Source organism: Equus quagga, chromosome 11, assembly GCF_021613505.1.
Source record: "Equus quagga isolate Etosha38 chromosome 11, UCLA_HA_Equagga_1.0, whole genome shotgun sequence".
Taxonomy (NCBI): domain Eukaryota; kingdom Metazoa; phylum Chordata; class Mammalia; order Perissodactyla; family Equidae; genus Equus; species Equus quagga.
Window position 1 is genome coordinate 36,563,615 of NC_060277.1, and position 19,512 is coordinate 36,583,126.

The 19,512-nt window shown below is 38.6% G+C and overlaps 1 protein-coding gene across 1 annotated transcript in view; it reads right to left on the bottom strand.

Moving 5' to 3' along the window:
• Positions 1-10,346, bottom strand: part of MANEA (mannosidase endo-alpha) — a 76,657-nt gene extending 66,311 nt beyond the window's left edge. The window contains exon 1 of the mRNA XM_046676409.1: positions 10,270-10,346. The gene's annotated coding sequence lies outside the window, so the exon portion shown is untranslated. The remainder of the gene's footprint in view (positions 1-10,269) is intronic.
• Between the last annotated feature and the right edge of the window lie 9,166 nt (positions 10,347-19,512).

The following is a 19,512-nucleotide window of genomic DNA, read 5'->3' on the forward strand; positions in this document are numbered from 1 at the left end:
AGTGTTTCGTTGGTTCGAATCCTGGGTGCGGACATGGCACTGCTCATCAGACCACGCTGAGGCAGCGTCCCACATGCCACAACTAGAAGAACCCACAATGAAGAATATACAACTATGTACCGGGGGGCTTTGGGGAGAAAAAGGAAATAATAAAAATCTTAAAAAAAAAAAAAAGTAGTCAGAAATCAAATGTAAAAAGGCTAGTATGCATTGAAAAAGCCTGAGGCCAGCTTCAGGAGTGTGAAACTTTTAGAGTCACACAGAGTCCTAAGCTTATAAAGGACCCATACTTGGTGTAATACTCTGCTGACATAGTCTTGAAGTTTTTAATAGTTTTTGAACAAAGGGCCCTGGATTTTCATTTTGCTCTGAGTCCTGCAAATTTTGTAGCCATTCTTGGTTAATTTTCACATATAGTTAACAAAATACAAATGAAAACCTGAATTTTGAAAATTGTTTTAGGGGCTGGCCCCGTGGCTGAGCAGTTAAGTTCATGCGCTCCTCTTCAGCGGCCCAGAGTTTCTTGTCGGTTCAGATCCTGGGTGCGGACATGGCACCATTCATCAAGCCATGTTGAGGCGGCATCCCATATGTCACAACTAGAAGGACTCACAACTAAAATATACAACTATGTACTGAGGGGATTTGGGGAGAAAAAGCAATAAAAAAAAAAGATTGGCAACAGTTGTTAGCTCAGGTGCCAATCTTAAAAAAACAACAACTTCTGTTTAAAAAAAAGTTTTAAGATTGAAAAAGATAAAAAACAATGATATCATATAATATCAAGAGTATAGATGAAGTAACACTCTCATACACTTTTAGTTCAACCATCTGCAAACACTCTAGAGCCAAACACCAAAATTTAAAGTGAATACCTTTGATCCAGCAATTTTCCCCCCAGGAATAGATCTACAGGAACTAGTTGGACTAATATGTAAAAATAAGGATATTTATCACAGTATTGTTTATGATAGCAAAAAAAAAGTGAACCAATCTAAATGTCTATAAATTTATTGATTATGAATTGAAAGATATATTTACCTATTGTACTTTAACTCACAATGTTATATTAGTTGTAGCTGCATATAAACACATCCATATGGTCTATATAGATATATGTTGATATGGAAAGACATCCATGATTCATCATTAACTGAAAAACAGGCTATTTAACAGGAAGGTGAGTAAAATGCTATAGGTACCTAGAGAAAACTTTTTATATAGTTTATGGTCAAAAAGATGTCTGAAACGAAAAACACAAAAATATTTTTCTCTGAAATTACAGGAAATTTTCTCTCTTTTATTACATTTTTTGATAGTCTTCTTCTTAACAATGAGTTTTAATTTCTATTAAAATCAAGAAAAAACATATCATTTTGAATGAATAAGAATTAGCTCATTTAATTGTGTCTATGATCATTAAAATATTTAAATAAAATAATTACAAAAGTAATTGTAATTTGGTATAAAATAAGGCAAATGACCAAAAGGTTTTGAAAGAAAAGATAAACAATGTTTAAAAGTTACAGTAAGTTGTTTCAAATATGTAAATTATACAATTAAAACTTGGAAAGTGAAACTAAAAGTATACTGATTTCCTCACCTTAAAAGGCAGCAAGTGTTGGGGACTGGCATTGGCCATCCCAAGATATGTCTCTTTGTATGAGGATTATTTGGGGCTGGCTACTTTCAATAAACTGCATATGGGAAGGAGGCTCTGAGGAGTGGAACTTGCTTGCCCTTTGTTAGGAGACATTTACATTGTAAAGGAAATCTCCATCTGTAAAGGTGTCTCCCTCTCTGTACCAGGAAGAAGGGGGGATGATCTTATCTCTAGAAACTTCTCAATGCAGAAGGCAAGGACTTAAATCTGCATAATAATCTTATTCCTGTTTATTGTGCTTGTCTGGTAACCTCCTGTAACTGACTCTCCCCACCCCCAACATCCTCCTTTGTCTTTAGCTGAAGATGATATTTAAGGTGGGGGCTTCAGCCATTTTGGTGAGTTGCTCAGCTTGCCTGAGCCTCTCCCATGTATACATGTTATAAGGCTTTGTTTAATTTTCTCCTGTTGTTCTGTCTCATGTGAATTTAATTTGTTCTCCAGCCAGAAGAATCCACAGTGGGTAGAGGAAATGTCTTCCTCGCCTACACAAGTAAGTATACATTGCTTCTGTTCTGACATAAATAATTAGAGAAATATAGGTTTAATTTTGTTTTTGCAAAGCATAAAGGTAGTACAATTTATAAGGATTTTTAGAAGTATGAAAAATTATACCAGACAGTACATGATTATGAGATAGAAGATAAGGCAGTAAATCTTGAACTGGAGTGAAGAATAGTACTTAATGTGAAAAATAATAATTGATTTGGATTCAAATTTAATTAAAAAGAGAGGAAACCATACTAGACTTAATGAACTGCAGAAAATTTCAGTCTTTCATCTAAAAAGAGAACACAGAATGTAGCTGAATTCAGATGATGTATTACAGTCATTGAGTTAATTCTCTATGTTGATTAAAATAAGCACATAATCTCCAATAAATTGCTTCCTGATATTCCTTTAAGTTGTTTCACTTGAAAGAGATTTCAAATGGAGAAAAATATCAGACATCTAAAATAAATTCAGGACCACCTGCAGTTTGAGTCTTAGAAGGCTGATGAGTAGAGATATTTTAGTCAAGTGTCTGATGTAAAATATCACATTTCTACCATCATTTTTGATTGGAAAGGGGATTCTTGGAGGCAACCCAGTGCAATATGGCAGTCAAACTGAAAGGTAACATAGTGCCAATTTTATCTGTATATTTGAGCTATTAAAACAATTTTAAAGAACTAAAGTAACGGATGTTTATTTTTCTTGCCAAATTCATTTAAGGTTTAAATCTTTTTTTTCACTCTTTGGAAACATTTTAACCTATGCTATGAAAGTGGTAGAATAAGAAAAATTATACAAAATTTCAATAATTGAATGCATAATGTCTGTATTCTTTATCGATAGCTGGATAAAGTGAGAGAATTAAAGAATTCAAGTCTTCTTATACATTAACTGAACAATGTATATATTATGAGTTGTCAAAAGTAATACTAAATTAAGGAATGCTAATTTGTAGAAAATATCGTTTCTTTTAAATAAAGCTGACTCTATATAGAGGCGACTCCTTTAGTGAGAGAATTTGATGACTTTAAGTGATAGAATGCGTATGGCAATTTCAGACAATAGGTGACCAGATAAAAACAATCAAATAGCAGCTGATTGTTTTTCAACATATTTTCTGTAGACCATCAGCATACAGAGTACCCACCATGCTTTTTAAGAATTCAGATATTTAGATCCTAGTTCAGAATGACCCAATCCAAATTTATGAGGTAAACCCCTGGAACCTGCATTTTTGCCAAAACCTTCAAGAAGTCTTGTAGATTAATTTCTCGGAAATGCTGCTTAAGGATGTGAGGCAAAAATCTAAAGAAGGGGAAAAGGAAAAGCACAGAGAGCTACACAAGAGTCACTAGATGGTTCTCTGAGAACAGCTGACTTCACAGGTCTCAGGCACCACTATGCATAACTCCATAGATTCTTGGAGACTGCACCGGGAAGACAGATTTCAGTGATGTGGGGTCGGTGAGCCAGAGTGGAAAGAAAGATATCTCGGACTCTCAAGGTCTGGCAGTAGTGCTCTTTTATTCAGAGAATAGTGTGGAATAGCAGGAGGATAGGACCCATGGGCAGTCAGAGCTGCTGTGTGGGGACAGGACCCACCGGCAGGAGGATCTGCTGCTGCAAACATGGGTTGAGGGTAGGGCTAAATTTAAGGCATAGGTATGTGAGTTATCTCTTTACAAGACAAAGGAAAGAATATGTAAAAAGAGTTGTTAAAATGGTATCAGTGCGGGTGGGGTCTGGTTATTGGGTGGTCTTATAATTTTTAGATAAGAATCAAACTAGATTAAGTAAATGGCAGAAGCCACCACCTTAAATATTATCTTCAGCTAAAGACAAAGGAGGATGTTGGTGGGAGGGGGGGGTCGTCAGTTACATGAGGTTACCAGACAAGCACAATGAACAAGACTTGAGTCCTTGCCCATCCCCATTAAGAGTTTCTAGAGATAAGGTCATCTCCCCTTCCTCCTGGTGCAGAGAGGGAGACAACCCCCACAGATGGAGACTTCCTTCACAAATGCAAATGTCTCTCTTCAAGGGGCAAGCAAACTCCACTCCTCAGAGCCTCCTTCTCATCTGCAGTTTTTAAAAGTAACCAGCCTAAAATTATCCTCATCATCAGGACAGTTAGGAGCACAGAATGGGATGAGAGCAGAGAATACTTTATCAGCAGTTTTACAGCCAAAATGAAGGAAATGTACTTATCTTCCTACCTGCTATATGATTCTGGAAAAAAATATTTTTTAAATCTATCTCACCTTCAGTTATAAATGAATAAAAAAATTGGTTGCACCCTTCTAACCCCAGATAAATATTTATATGAACAATTAAGAAATGTTTCAAAAAGCTTTGGCATGTCTCCAGAACTGATCCTCTCTTAACCAGGCCCACTATTTGTCACTAAATCGTTTCCTTTTACTGAACTACATCCCTCCCTCCTTTTTTTTTGTATATAAAGAAAATACAGATAGACTTCCTTGTAGATTAATATTTTAACACAGTAGGTAGCATTGTCACTAGGTGTATAATTTATTAATAAGAAATATTTAATGTTATTGGTAAATTGCTATCATTTCATTTTGATCCCATTTTTTTCATTCGTTAATCAAATACGTTTTAGTCTCTACTTGTACAAGAAACTGCTAGGCTCTAGGCAGGAAACAACAAACGAAATACACACCATCATGAAGTTTACAGTGACAAATAGAAACGGCAAACAATAAGATATATTGGAGTATATGAGGAAGCCATTTGGTGTAAACCTAATTCAGCCTGACTTTGTTTTTCCAAAAGGGCCTGACATGGCCATCAAGCATGCATTGTATATCTGCTTTAAACATTTACTGTGGCAAGAACAAATGGCCTTAAGATAAAGGTGCAACTTCCCTCCACATTGGCATTTCCTTAAGGATAAGCATCTTTCCTTAGGCTAGGAACCAATTGCTGTGCTCACCTTTGACCACCCAGCTCACCTGTGACCACCCAGCTCGAGACAGCAGACCTGCCACCCTGCTGTGTTCACCGAGACAGCAGACCTCCCTGCTGTGTCCATCAATCGCTGTGCTGACAGAGCAGTCTCGCGACTATTGTAAAAGAGACATTTCAATCCTATGTGAAACATCCTCTTTGGGGGTATATAACCACTCTGTGCACCCCACTTCTTCGGTGCCCTTTCTTCCTTCAGGAAGAAAGGCCCTGGGCCATGGTCCTCAGATTTTAGCTCAGAATAAACTCACCCAAATTTTCATTTATAGATTGGTTATGGATTATTTTCATCGACAACAGGATAACAGAGGAAACAAATATCAGACAAGTATTCAAACAAATACATTTTTTTAAAAAGTTAGAAATGCTACCAACGAAAAATACAGGGTGCTCTCACAGAATACAACCCAGTAATCTAACAGGGACGTCAGTAAGGATCTCTGTGAGGGAGTCCTATCTGAGGAGGTGCTGGGACCTAAAGGGTGAATTCACTCTCATTTGTCCACAGGCGTGAAGGAGAAAGGTTCTGGACAGAGGAGAATGTAAGTAGTACCTTCAAAATCCAGAAAGCAGCCAGTGTGGCTGGAACATAATTAATAAGAGAGAGAGAGATTAGCTGGAAAAGAAGCTGAAGACGAAGGCATGAGTCAAGGCAAAGGCTTAAAAGCATCTGATAAAGCAACAGGAAACATTCAAAGAGTTTGAAGCAGGGGAGTGACTGGGTCCTCTTGGCTGCCCCATGGGGAAGGGATGGGGGCAGAGACAAGTGTAAACATCGGGAGAACATTAAAGACTACTTTATTCTAGGTAAAAGATAATGATGACTTGATTTAGAGTCTCCTAGTGAAATTGATGAGAAATGGTAAGCTTTAAAATATGTTTTGCATGTGCAACCACCTAAATTGGTGATGGATTAGCTACTGAGTTGGCTGGAACTAGAGGGACGATAATACCAAGCATAACCCAGAGAAAAGAATGTCTGACTCATGTGACATTTTCTCATTTCTGAATATGACCAGGTATGGCTCAGGAAACAGGGTTTGGATAATCCTAGAGGAACATTGACCTAGAGCGAGGTCTAACTATAATGATGAAATAAAACTTGCTCCCAGGAGTTAGAAAAAGTGCATTTTGGGAAGTAGAGTACAATGTTGAAAAGAAATCGTAATGGATTTTAGCTTTGGAAGCTGTGGTGTCAGAGGAAGCCGACTGAGAGGGACAGATTTTGAAATTTCAGTGGGTAGGCAGAGGCAGAGAGGCAGCCAGACAGCAGGTGAATGTTCTCCTTACACTGGGCAGTAGGCTTTGCATTTCAGGGCAAGATTACAACCCCTCCCTTTGTTGTAGGAGATAAGTAAACCCAGAGGATCTTAAGTACTGGGTAGGTAACCAAGAGAGGGATTTGAACCCACAGAGGAAAAAGCAGAGCCCAGTCTTCAGAACTCACATGTGAGAATGAAACCAAGGGAAAATTTTCAAAACAACAGCGAGACCAATGGCACAGGTGACAATGCTTAGTGTCAGATGGTTGGGCTAGAAGTCACTAGGTCAGGCTTGTCCTAGAACCTGCAGTGCTGTGGGTGGGGGTTAGGAAACACCAGCTGTGGGAGAATGGGGAACAGAGGCTGGTAGATACCTACAGGTAATAAATACATTCTGTTTTAAGTCACTGGACGATAGCGCAATGTGCATTATGGAAGAAATGTTACTGCAGAAGCCTAAAATGTGCAAAGGTTATGTGCTGCGCGTCTAAGGTGATGTGTACGAGCATCAGAATCACCTCTATTAGCAGTGCTTGATCAAGTCTTTCCCAACTTGCAACTATAACATCTACAAAACTATTAAAATATGCATTCATAACCTCCCAAATCAAGACAACTAATACTATCTACACAAATTACAGAAGTTTCTTGGAACTGAAAAGGAACTATAATTAACGGGGGATGCTGACACATACTTTGCCTTTTGAGGCATGTATTCTCCAGAGAAACAGAACCAGTAGTTTAGATAGAAGTAGACAGATATAGATATAGATGCAGATATAGATTTATTGTGAGGAATGGGCTCATGCAGTTGTGGAGGCTGATAAATCTCACAATCTGCCAAGACCCAAGAAATTTGGTGGTATAATTCAGCCTACATCTGAAGGCCTGAGACACAGGAGAGCTAATGATGTAAATCCCTTGTCCAACAGCAGGAGAAGATGAGATAATATGTCCCAACTAAAGCACTGAAGCCAAAAAGAAGGGGCAAATTTCTCCTCCTTCTTTTTTGTTCTATTCAGGCCTTCAATGGATAGGATGATGCTAGCCCACTTTGGGGAGGGCCATCTACTTTGCTGAGTTCACAGACTGAAATATTAATCACATCCAGAAACAACCTCATAGACACACACAGAAATAATGTTTAACCAGATATCTGGTCACCCTCTGATCCAGTTAGGTTGACACATAAAATTAACAATCACAATGGATAACAAATGTGTAAACCTAAAGATTAGTCTTCGCTGTTCTGCCACAGATAGCCTCTTGGTCTCAATGCCCAGTGTCTGTACCAAACACAACACTAAACTTCTTTTCCTCTAGTGTGAAGGAAAGAGCTGCTTTCTAAAACATGCAAGACCAAGCAATCCCCCAGTTTCTCCCATTTGTAGCTCTCTTTGTTCTTTCTGGAAATAAAAGTATCATTATTCTACTCCAGCCAGTGGCAGACATGGAAGGTGCTGTGCTCTTCAGGGTTGTGGAAGTACCAGTAAGGAGGGATTCTGATCAGAAGACACAGAGCACTGCATGATGTGCGCTGTTTTGGGTTTTTTTTTTCCATTGTGTCTAGCAAGGGAAGGTTGAAAAAATATTTTCAATCATCAAGGTATAAATGATCCTTTTTGAAAGGCGACCAGATAGCCACAAAAGATATATGTCTTCTGGACATAAGAAATTTCAATAGAGGCTCCTCACGTCTATAAACCCTCTGGCTCAAAATCCATCTGAGGGCAGGTTAGAATAGAGTTAGATGGTTCATGAATTCACCCACAATGCTTATGGACAAATACCATGTTTGGATACATTTTTCCTTATCAGGATAAGCAGATATAAAAGATACATGGGTATTTTGACAAAGACTACATAAAAGAAGTACAACAGTATTTAAGCTGCAAGTAAGTATTTTTGGAAAAGGTTTATTATCAGAAATTTAAAGTATTTTTTTAAAGCATCTGCTTTGTGTCCTTAATGCAATTTAAGAAAATATGGACTCTGGTACAAAAGATAAAAATATGAAGTAAAAATTCAATAGATTGACAAGGAGGGAACATTAATTGAGAGAAAGGCAGAAATTAAAACAAAAATAATGCAAGAACAAGGACTCTCCATGAAAAAAAATTACTCGAAGACATGCATAAATTTAGCTGAGTGGAATTTAAATAAAAAACTAAAGAAAACCTGGTATTAGGCATTAAAAACAATGATACAGAATAAGTTGAATTAAATGTCATAAATAGTTTATGAGACAAGAAACAAAAGTAATTCTTGAAATAGAATATATAACACATAAAAATAGCAATAATAGTCCTGGCCTCAAATTCCAGATTATAGCAATCCCATATCATCCAACTGGGAATTGAAGGAGGGATGGAGGAAGCAAAATAAAATAATAACATTCAGAATAACATTGGGTGGTATCAAAACACTATTTTATTTGTGAAATTTATTATTGGAATTCATTTTTTAACTTATGTATCTGTTGGATTTAAAAATAAGACATATGTTTTATGTAGCACTAGCAAAAAAAAATAAAATCATTTTCAATGAAGAATCATATAAGAAAGAGAGAGAGAAGGAAAGAGAAAATAAAGAAGTATTAAAAAACTGATTGAAAGTGAAAAGACAAATGAACAAGATTTTCAGGTATAACAGGCTTAAAAATTTTGAAGTTGGATGGGTTAAACTCTCCTGTTAAAGACAAAGTCCAATTATATGTTATTCCCAAGAGACATATCTAGGGGAATATGACCCAGAAAAGTAACAACAACAACAAAAAAGATGAGCCAAGAAAAAAGAAAAAAGGACTGCCAGAGATATATTGTGTAAAGGCAAACAAAGAAAAGAGTATAATATTCAAATCAGGTATATTAGATTTTGAGGAAAATATATCAGCATAGAATCAGAAAAAATGACCGTCATTTTATATTGAAAAATGATATATTCATGATGAAGATATTAGAGGCATAAACTTTTATATGACAAATATCATAGCTACAAAATATTTAAAGTAAAAATTCTGATAGAAAACTTTACAAGGAAAAATTGAAAAAGAACAAGACATGTAGCTTTGAAGATACATCTCCCAAGTTTTTAAGAACTATGTAGGAAAAAAGTAGAAATATAAAGGCTATATGATACTTTAATTTATAATTTATTTAAAAAACAGATTGAGTATGTTCCAAGTAAGCAGCAGATACACTTTCTTCTGAAAGCCAATGGATCATTTACAAAATCTGGACATCAAATAGGCCACAAAGGAAAGTTAAATAAATTACAGGAAAGCTTAAATTGTGCATGCCATGATATTAGATCACAATGCAATAACAGCCATTAATAACAAAGTTGAAAATTAATTATTTGAAAATAAACAGTGCATGGCTCATTAACATGGATCAAGGGGGGTTATTGATTGTTTATGAAGCAATGCAAATGAGAATACTTCATTAAATACTTGATAGAAACTCTATGTCCATAAACTCTTTGGCTTAAAATCAGAAGATTGGATGTATTAGCAACTAGGTAGACAGTGAATAACACTGGGGCAATTTGCCTATAATGTTTATGGCCAAATACCACGTGCAACATACTTTATTATGGAGAATGAGCAAATTTTAAAAAAGAATAATATGTCTGGGTGTAGTAAAAAATGTAGCACTCAGTCTGCAGTCAAAGCCAAGTTATTTTTTAAAAATGCTTTCAATACAAAAAAAAAAACAAGAAAAGAAAGGGAAAAAAGGTAACCAAAGAAAATAAATCAATCATTTAAATCACCTGCCTGTTTTAAAATGTAGATTTTATTACTCAGTTATGGTAAGGCCAACAGAAAAGGAGATGATTGCCATGGAAAAGATAGTTACTCACAGTTGCCAAGAGAAGGGGGCATGCCATGCCATACAGGGCCATATGGGGAAGCAGTAGGGTTGGTCAGGAAGCAGAGGTTGCAAGGGGAAAATGTGGACAAGAGCCTCCTTGTGGTTTCTGTGGGATGGAACAGGCAAAGCAGGGTAAGCAGGTTTAGGATCGCCTAGTTTAAATAATTTCAGCAGGCTATGGGCGTATGGACTGTTCCAAGCTGTCTAGAATAGGCACACCTCAGAGATATTGCAGGTTCGGTTCCAGACCACCACAGCAAAGTGAATATCACAATAAAGTGAGTCTTATCAATTTTTTGGTTTTCCAGTACATATAAAAGATATGTTTAGGGGCCGGCCCCGTGGCACAGCGATTAAGTTCACACGTTCCGCTTCGGTGGCCTGGGTTTCGCCAGTTCGGATCCTGGGTTCGGACATGGCACCGCTTGGCATGCCATGCTGTGGTAGGCGTCCCACATATAAAGTAGAGGAAGATGGGTGTGGATGTTAGCTCAGGGCCAGGCTTCTTCAGCAAAAACAGGAGGATTGGCAGTAGTTAGCTCAGGGCTAATCTTCCTCAAAAAAAAAAAGTTATGTTTACACTATACTATAGTCTAATAAGTGTGCAATAGCATTATGTCTAAAATAAGCAATGTACATAGCTCAATTAAAATATACTTTATTGCTAAAAAATGGTAACCATCATCTGAGCCTCAGTGAGTCAAACTCTTTTCACTGGTGGAGGGTGGTGCCTTAATGTAGATGGCTACTGACTGATCAGGGTGGTGGTTGCTGAAAGTTGGGGTGGCTGTGGCAATTTCTTAAAATAAGACAATGAAGTTCGCTGCATCAATTGACTCTTCTTTTCATGAATGATTTCTCTGTAGCATGCAATGCTGTTTGGTCACATTTTACCCACAGTAGAGCTTCTTTCAAAATTGGAGTCAAACCTCTCAAACCTGCCACTGCTTTATTAGCTAAGTTTATGTAATATTCTAAATCTTTTCTTGTTATTTCAACAATCTTCACAGTGTCTTTACCAGGAGTAGATTTCATTTCAAGAAACCACTTTCTTTGCTCATCCACAAGAAGTAACTCCTCATCCACTGAAGTTTTATCATGAGATTGCAGCAATTCAGTCACATCTTCAGACTCTACTTCTAATTCTAGTTCTCTTGCTAGTTTCATCATGTGGTCAGTTACTTCCTCCACTGAAGTCTTGAACCCCTTAAAGTCATCCATACGGGTTGCAATCAGTTTCTTCCAAACTCCTGTTTATGTTGATATTTTGACCTCTTCCCATGAATCAAGAATGTTCTTACTGGCATCTAGAATAGTGAATACCTTCCAGAAGGTTTTCAAGTGACTTTGCCCAGATCCATGAGAGCATACACATTCTATAGCATCTATGACAGCTATAGCCTTACAAAATGTATTTCTGAAAAAATAAGACTTGAAAGTCAAAATCACCCCTTGATTCATGAGCTACAGTATGGACGTTGTGTTAGCAGGCATGAAAACAACCTTAATCTTGTTGTACCTCTCCATCAGAGCCCTTAGGTGACTAGGAGCATTGTCAATAAGTGGTGGTATATTTTTTATTAAAGTTATGATAGATTACAACCTTGTGAGATTTCAGTTGTACATTTTTGTTAGTCATGTTGTGGGTACACCACTTCCCCCTTTGTGCCCTCCCCCCACCCCCCCTTTTCCCTGGTAACCACTGATCAGATCTCCTTGTCAATATATTAACTTCCACCTATGAGTGGAGTCATATAGAGTTCGTCTTTCTCTGACTGGCTTATTTCACTTAACATAATACCCTCAAGGTCCATCCACGTTGCTGTGAATGGGCCAATTTTGTCTTTTTTTTATGGCTGAGTAGTATTCCATTGTGTATATATACCATATCTTCTTTATCCAATCATCAGTTTCTGGGCATGTAGGTTGGTTTCACGTCTTGGCTATTGTAAATAATGCTGCGATGAACATAGGGGTGCAAGGGACTCTTGGGATTTCTGATTTCAGGTTCTTAGGATAGATACCCAGTAATGGGATGGCTGGGTCATAGGGTATTTCTATTTTTAACTTTTTGAGAAATCTCCATACTGTTTTCCATAGTGGCTGTACCAGTTTGCATTCCCACCAACAGTGTATGAGGGTTCCTTTTTCTCCACAACCTCTCCAACATTTGTCGCTCTTGGTTTTGGATGTTTTTGCCAATCTAACGGGTGTAAGGTGATATCTTAGTGTAGTTTTGATTTGCATTTCCCTAATGATTAGCGATGATGAACATCTTTTCATGTGTCTATTGGCCATATTCATATCTTCTTTTGAGAAATGTCTGTTCATGTCCTCTGCCCATTTTTTGATCGGGTTGTTTGTTCTTTTGTTGTTAAGCCGTGTGAGTTCTTTGTATATTACGAGATTAACCGTTTGTCGGATAAGTGGCTTGTAAATATTTTTTCCCAATTAGTGAGCTGTTTTTTTGTTTCAATCCTGCTTTCCCTTGCCTTAAAGAAGCTCTTTAGTCTGATGAAGTCCCATTTGTTTTTCTTTCTATTGTTTCCCTCAACTGAGGAGTTATAGTGTCCGAAAAGATTCTTTTGAAACTGATGTCAAAGAGTGTACTGCCTATATTCTCTTCCAGAAGACTTATTGTTTCAGGCCTAATCTTTAGGTCTTTGATCCATTTTGAGTTTATTTTGGTGTGTGGTGAAAAAGAATGGTCAATTTTCAATCTTTTGCATGTGGCTGTCCAGTTTTCCCAGCACCATTTGTTGAAGAGACTTTCTTTTCTCCATTGTAGGTCCTCTGCTCCTTTGTCGAAGATTAGCTGTCCATAGATGTGTGGTTTTATCTCTGGGCTTTCAATTCTGTTCCATTGATCTGTGGACCTGTTTTTGTACCAGTACCATGCTGTTTTGATCACTGTAGCTTTGTAGTATGTTTTGAAATCAGGGATTGTGATTCCACCGGCTTTGTTTTTCTTGCTCAGGATTGCTTTAGCAATTCGCAGTCTTTTGTTGCCCCATATGAATTTTAGGATTCTTTGTTCAATTTCTGTGAAGAATGTTCTTGGGATTCTGATTGGGATAGCATTGAATCTGTAGATTGCTTTAGGTAGTATGGACATTTTAACTATGTTTATTCTTCCAATCCATGTGCATGGAATGTCTTTCCATCTCTTTATGTCATCGTCAATTTCTTTCAAGAAAGTCTTGTAGTTTTCATTGTATAGATCCTTCACTTCCTTGGTTAAGTTTATCCCAAGGTATTTTATTCTTTTCGTTGCGATTGTTAATGGGATTGAGTTCTTGAGATCTTTTTCTGTTAGTTCATTGTTAGTGTATAGAAATGCTACTGATTTATGTATGTTGATTTTATACCCTGCTACTTTGCTGTAGTTGTTGATTATTTCTAATAGTTTTTCTGTGGATTCTTTGGGGTTTTCTATATATAAGATCATGTCATCTGCAAACAGCGAGAGTTTTACTTCTTCATTGCCTATTTGGATTCCTTTTATTTCTTTTTCCTGCCGAATTGCTCTGGCCAACACCTCCAGTACTATGTTGAATAGGAGTGGTGAAAGTGGGCACCCTTGTCTTGTTCCTGTCCTCAGAGGGATGGCTTTCAGTTTTTGTCCATTGAGTATGATGTTGGCTGTGGGTCTGTCATATATGGCCCTTATTATGTTGAGCCACTTTCCTTCTATACCCATTTTATTGAGGGTTTTTATCACAAATGGGTGTTGGATCTTGTCGAATGCTTTCTCTGCATCTATTGAGATGATTGTGTGGTTTTTGTTTTTGATTTTGTTGATGTAGTGTATCACGTTGATTGACTTGCAGATGTTGATCCATCCCTGTGTCCCTGGTATAAATCCCACTTGATCATGGTGTATAATCTTTTTGATGTATTGCTGTATTCGGTTTGCTAAAATTTTGTTGAGGATTTTTGCATCTATGTTCATCAGTGATATAGGCCTGTAGTTCTCCTTCTTTGTGTTGTCCTTGTCAGGTTTGGGGATCAGAGTGATGTTGGCTTCATAGAATGTGTTAGGGAGTACTCCATCTTCCTCAATTTTCTGGAATAGTTTGAGAAGAATAGGCATTAAGTCTTCTTTGAATGTTTGGTAGACTTCTCCAGAGAAACCGTCTGGTCCTGGACTCTTATTTTTGGGGAGGTTTTTGATTACCGTTTCTATTTCCTTACTTGTGATTGGCCTATTCAGATTCTCCATTTCTTCCTGATTCAGTTTGGGGAGATTGTAGGAGTCTAGGAATTTGTCCATTTCTTCCAGATTGTTCAATTTGTTGGCATATAGTTTTTCATAGTATTCTCTTATGATCCCTTGTATTTCATTGGTATCTGTTGTGATTTCTCCTCTCTCATTCCTAATTTTATTTATTTGCGATTTCTCTCTTCTTTTCTTGGTGAGTCTGGCTAAAGGTTTGTCGATCTTGTTAATTTTTTCGAAGAACCAACTCTTCATTTCATTGATCCTTTCTATTGTCCTTTTTGTTTCAATATCGTTTATTTCTGCTCTTATTTTTATTATTTCCCTCCTTCTACTGACTCTGGGCTTTGTTTGTTCTTCTTTTTCTAGTTCTGTTAGGTGTCATTTGAGGTTGCTTATGTGAGCTTTTTCTTGTTTAGTGAGGTGAGCCTGTATTGCGATGAATTTCCCTCTTAGGACTGCTTTTGCTGCATCCAAAATTATTTGGTATGTCGTGTTCTCATTTTCATTTGTCTCCAGATAATATCTGATTTCTTCTTTAATTTCTTCAATGATCCATTGTTTGTTCAGAAGCGTGTTGTGTAGTCTTCACATTTTTGCACCTTTCTCTGCTTTTTTCTTGTAGTTGATTTCTAGTTTCATAGCATTATGATCAGAAAAGATGCTTGATATTATTTCAACTTTCCTGTATTTATTGATATTTGCTTTGTTTCCCAAAATATGGTCAATCCTTGAGAATGTTCCATGTGCACTTGAGAAGAATGTGTAACCTGCTGTTTTTGGATGAAGTGTTCTATATATATCTATTAAGTCCATCTGGTCTAATTTTTCATTTAATTCTATTATTTCCTTGTTGATTTTCTGTCTGGATGTTCTGTCCATTGGTGTTAATGGTGTGTTGAGGTCCCCTACTATTATTGTATTGTTGTTGATGTCTTCTTTTAGTTCTATTAAGAGTTGCTTTACAAATTTTGGTGCTCCTGTGTTGGGTGCGTATATATTTATAAGTGTTATGTCTTCTTGGTGGAGAGTCCCTTTTATCATTATATACTGTCCCTCTTTGTCTTTCTTTATCTGTTTTGCTTTGAAGTCTACCTTGTCTGATATTAGTATAGTGACACCTGCTTTCTTTTGTTCATTATTAGCTTGGAGTATTGTTCTCCATCCCTTCACTCTGAGTCTGTGTTTGTCTTTGGGGCTGAGGTGTGTTTCCTGGAGGCAGCATATTGTTGGGTCTTGTTCTTTGATCCATCCTGCCACTCTGTGTCTTTTGATTGGGGAGTTCAATCCATTTACATTTAGAGTGATTATTGAGATGTGGGGGCCTACCACTACCATTTTATGTCTTGTTTTCCGGTTTTCTTCAATTTCCTTTGTTTCTCGTCCCATGGTTTAATCTGTTCTGATGAAGAGCTGCCACTCTCTATTGTTGTCCTTCTACTTATCTCCTCTGCTGTTGGTTTTGTAGCCCCTTTCCTTTTTTTGATTTTTCAAGAATGAGGGTTTTCTTGAGGATTTCCTGAAGAGGAGGTTTTGTGGCAATGAACTCCCTTAATTTTTGTTTATCTGGGAAAGTTTTTAATTCTTCATCGTATTTGAAGGATATTTTCGCTGGGTAGAGAATTCTCGGCTGTAGGTTTTTGTCCTTCAGATTTTTGAATGTATGATTCCACTCTCTTCTAGCCTGTAAAGTTTCTGCTGAGAAATCTGCTGATAGCCTGATGGGGGTTCCTTTGTAGGTTAGTTTCTTTTGCCTGGCTGTCCTTAGTATTTTCTCCTTGTCATTGACTTTTGCTAGCTTCACTACTATATGCCGTGGGGTTGGTCTTCTTGCATTGATAAAGTTTGGAGATCTATTGGCTTCTGTCACCTGAAGATCCATCTCTCTCACCAGATTTGGGAAGTTCTCAGCCATTATTTCTTTGAATAGGCTTTCTGCCCCTTTCTCCTTCTCTTCTCCCTCTGGTATACCTATAATCCTTATGTTGCATCTCCTAATTGTGTCTGATAATTCTCGGAGAGTTTCTTCATTTCTTTTTAGTCTTACTTCTCTCTCCTCCTCTGCCTGCAGCATTTCTATATTCCCATCTTCCAAATTGCTAATTCTTTCCTCCATATTATCTGCCCTACTGTTCAGTGCATGTAGATTTTTCTTAATCTCCTCTATTGTGTTCTTCATTTCCAGTATTTCTGTTTGGTTCTTCTTTATTGTATCAAACTCTTTTGTGACATAGCTCCTGAACTCGTTGAGTTGTCTATCTGAATTCTCTCTTAACTCATTGAGTATTTTAATGATGGCTGTTTTGAAGTCATCGTCATTTAGGTTATATATCTCATTTTCTTTGGGATTGTTTTCTGTGTATTTGTTATTTTCCTTCTGTTCTGGAGATTTAATGTATTTTTTCATATTGCTTGATGTTGTTGATTTGTGCCTCCGCATAGAGATAGAGTTTAGTTGCTCCTTCCACTTGTTTCTGCTGGTGTGGTGGGGGAGCAGCTATTTATACTGCACCAACCAGGAACCCTATCCGCAGTTGCTAACTGGGCCTGGGCCCCTCCTTGTAGTCACAGTGGTCCTTTGGATTCCCTCTTTTGCCATGGGGGCCGTCACGGGGGGACTTCAGGCTGCTGGTGCCAACTGTTGCAGCCCACCTAGACGTGCTCCCTCCTTGGGGTCTGCAACGGTGTTATGGGCTTTTCCAGCAGCCAGGGGTAGGATCACTTATATTTGCTGCTCCATCACTGTCGGCACCCACAAAATCTCACTTGTCCACTATGGGTCGCAGCAGAGCTATTGGCATCTTCTACAGTCTGTGGTTAGCTCACCTAGCTATGCTACTTTTGTCCCGGGGTCTTCCAGCCTTGTGGCTGCCAGATGGGTGCTCTCTACTAGTGCTGTGCAGAGGCTTTCGCTGAGGCTGCTGTGAGCCTGTAGGGTTTCCCCCTAGGCTACGGAGCTGGGTCTCTGGAACTCCACCCAGCCCCAGTCCTGTTCCCCAGGAACTCAGGGAGCCCTTTGCCCTGTCTGGGGGATAGCTGGAGATCCTGATTTCAGTGGTAGCTGGTCAGCTGCTGCCCTGCCTGATATTCTCCTCTCCGGGACCCTCCTGGTGTTGTGGATGCTGGGCGTAGCCCCTCCGCTAGTGGCAGACAGAGAGTTTTGTCTGCTGCCCGGGCGGAACTCTGGAGCTTCCCCTCCGGGGCGCGGAGCCGGCCTCTGGAGCTTCACCCAGCCCCAGTCCTCTCTGAGATCTCCGGCAATCCCTTTCCCCACTGTGCAGGCAGTGGCAGCCGGGGGGCCGCCGTACCCTCAGTGATTCTCTCTGGGACCCTCCGGGCGCCGTGAACACTAGGCGGGATCTCCCCGCCAATGGCGGGGCGAGACTCTCCCCGCAGGTTCAGGTGTGTAACTCTAGAGTTTCCCTCTGCGTTTAGAAGTAATTGCAGGGGGTTTAGGTAGGGTTCTGGTCACCTGTTTCCACCGTCGCTCCTCTGGTGTGTGCTCGCTCCTGCCCTAGGTGTGTGTTGATCTTCTGGGGGCGTCCGTTGGAAGAAAGCCGCTTGCAGGTACTAGGCTGTTCGGTCAGGGTCGGAGAGTTTTCACCTATCTCCACATCCTCCCGGAGGGAAGTCCATCTGCCTTCCGATGTATAGTCGCGTGGGTCTCTCAGACGTCCTGAGATGCTGTCTGGATATCCTTTGTTAAGCAATGAGTGTCCAAATAATCGTAGACTCGAAAGGGGAGAGACAAAGAGGACTACTCATGGCCCATCTTGGATCAAGTGGTGGTATTTTGAAAGGAATTTTTCTTTTTTTTCAGAGCAGTAGGTCTCAGCAGTGGGCTTAAAATATTCAGTAAACCATGTTGTAAACAGATGTATTTTCATCCAGATTTTGTTGTTCTGTTCATAAAGCACAGGCAGAGTAGATTTAGCATAATTCTTAAGTGCCCTAGGATTTTTGGAATGGTAAATAAGCATTGGCTTCAATATATTGTCACCAACTACATTAGCCCCTAACAAGAGGGTCAGCCTGTCCTTTGAAACTTTGAAGCCAGGCCTTGGCTTCTCCTCCCTAGCTATGAAAGTCCTAGATGGTACCTTCTTCCAATATAGGACAGTTCTGTCTACATTGAAAATCTATTGTTTAGTGTAGCTACCTTCATTGTTCATCTTCCCTACATTTTTTGGATAACTTGCTGCAGCTTCTATATCAGCACTTGTGGCTTCACCTTGTACTTTTATGTTATGAAGACAGCTTCTTTCCTTAAACTTCATGAAACAACCTCTGCTGGCTTTAAACTTCTGTTCTACAGCTTCCTCACCTCTCTCAGCCTTCACAGAATTGAAGAGAGTTAGGGCCTTGCTCTCGATCAGGCTTTGGCTTAAGGGAATGTTGTGGTTGGTTTTGTCTTCCATCTAGACCACTAAAACTTTCTTCATATCAGCAGTAAGGCTCTTTTGCTTTCTTATGATTTGTTCGTTCGCTGGAGTAGCACTTTTAAATACCTTCAAGAACTCTTCCTTTGCATTCACTGCTCTGCTAAGAGTTTGACTATCTTGGCTTTTGACATGCCTTCCTCACTAAGCTTAATCATTTCTAGCTTTTGATTCAAATGAAAGACCTATGATTAATCATTTCTAGCTTTTGATTCAAATGAAAGACCTATGACTCTTCCTTTCATTTGAACATTTACAGGCCATTGGAGGGTTATTAACTGGCTTAATTTCAATATTGCTGTGTTTCAGGAAAGAAAGAGGCCTGAGGAGAGGGAAAAAGATAGGGGAACAGGAGAATAGCTGGTGGGTGGAGCAGTCAGAACACACATATTTATTAAGTTCACCATCTCATATGAGCACATTATGTGGTGCCCCAAATCAAGTAATATAGTAACATCAAAGATCACCGATCACAGATCACCATAACAAGTATAATAATAATGAAAAAGGTTGAAATATTGCAAGAATTACCAAAATGTGACACAGAGATACAAAGTGAGCAAATGCTGTAGGA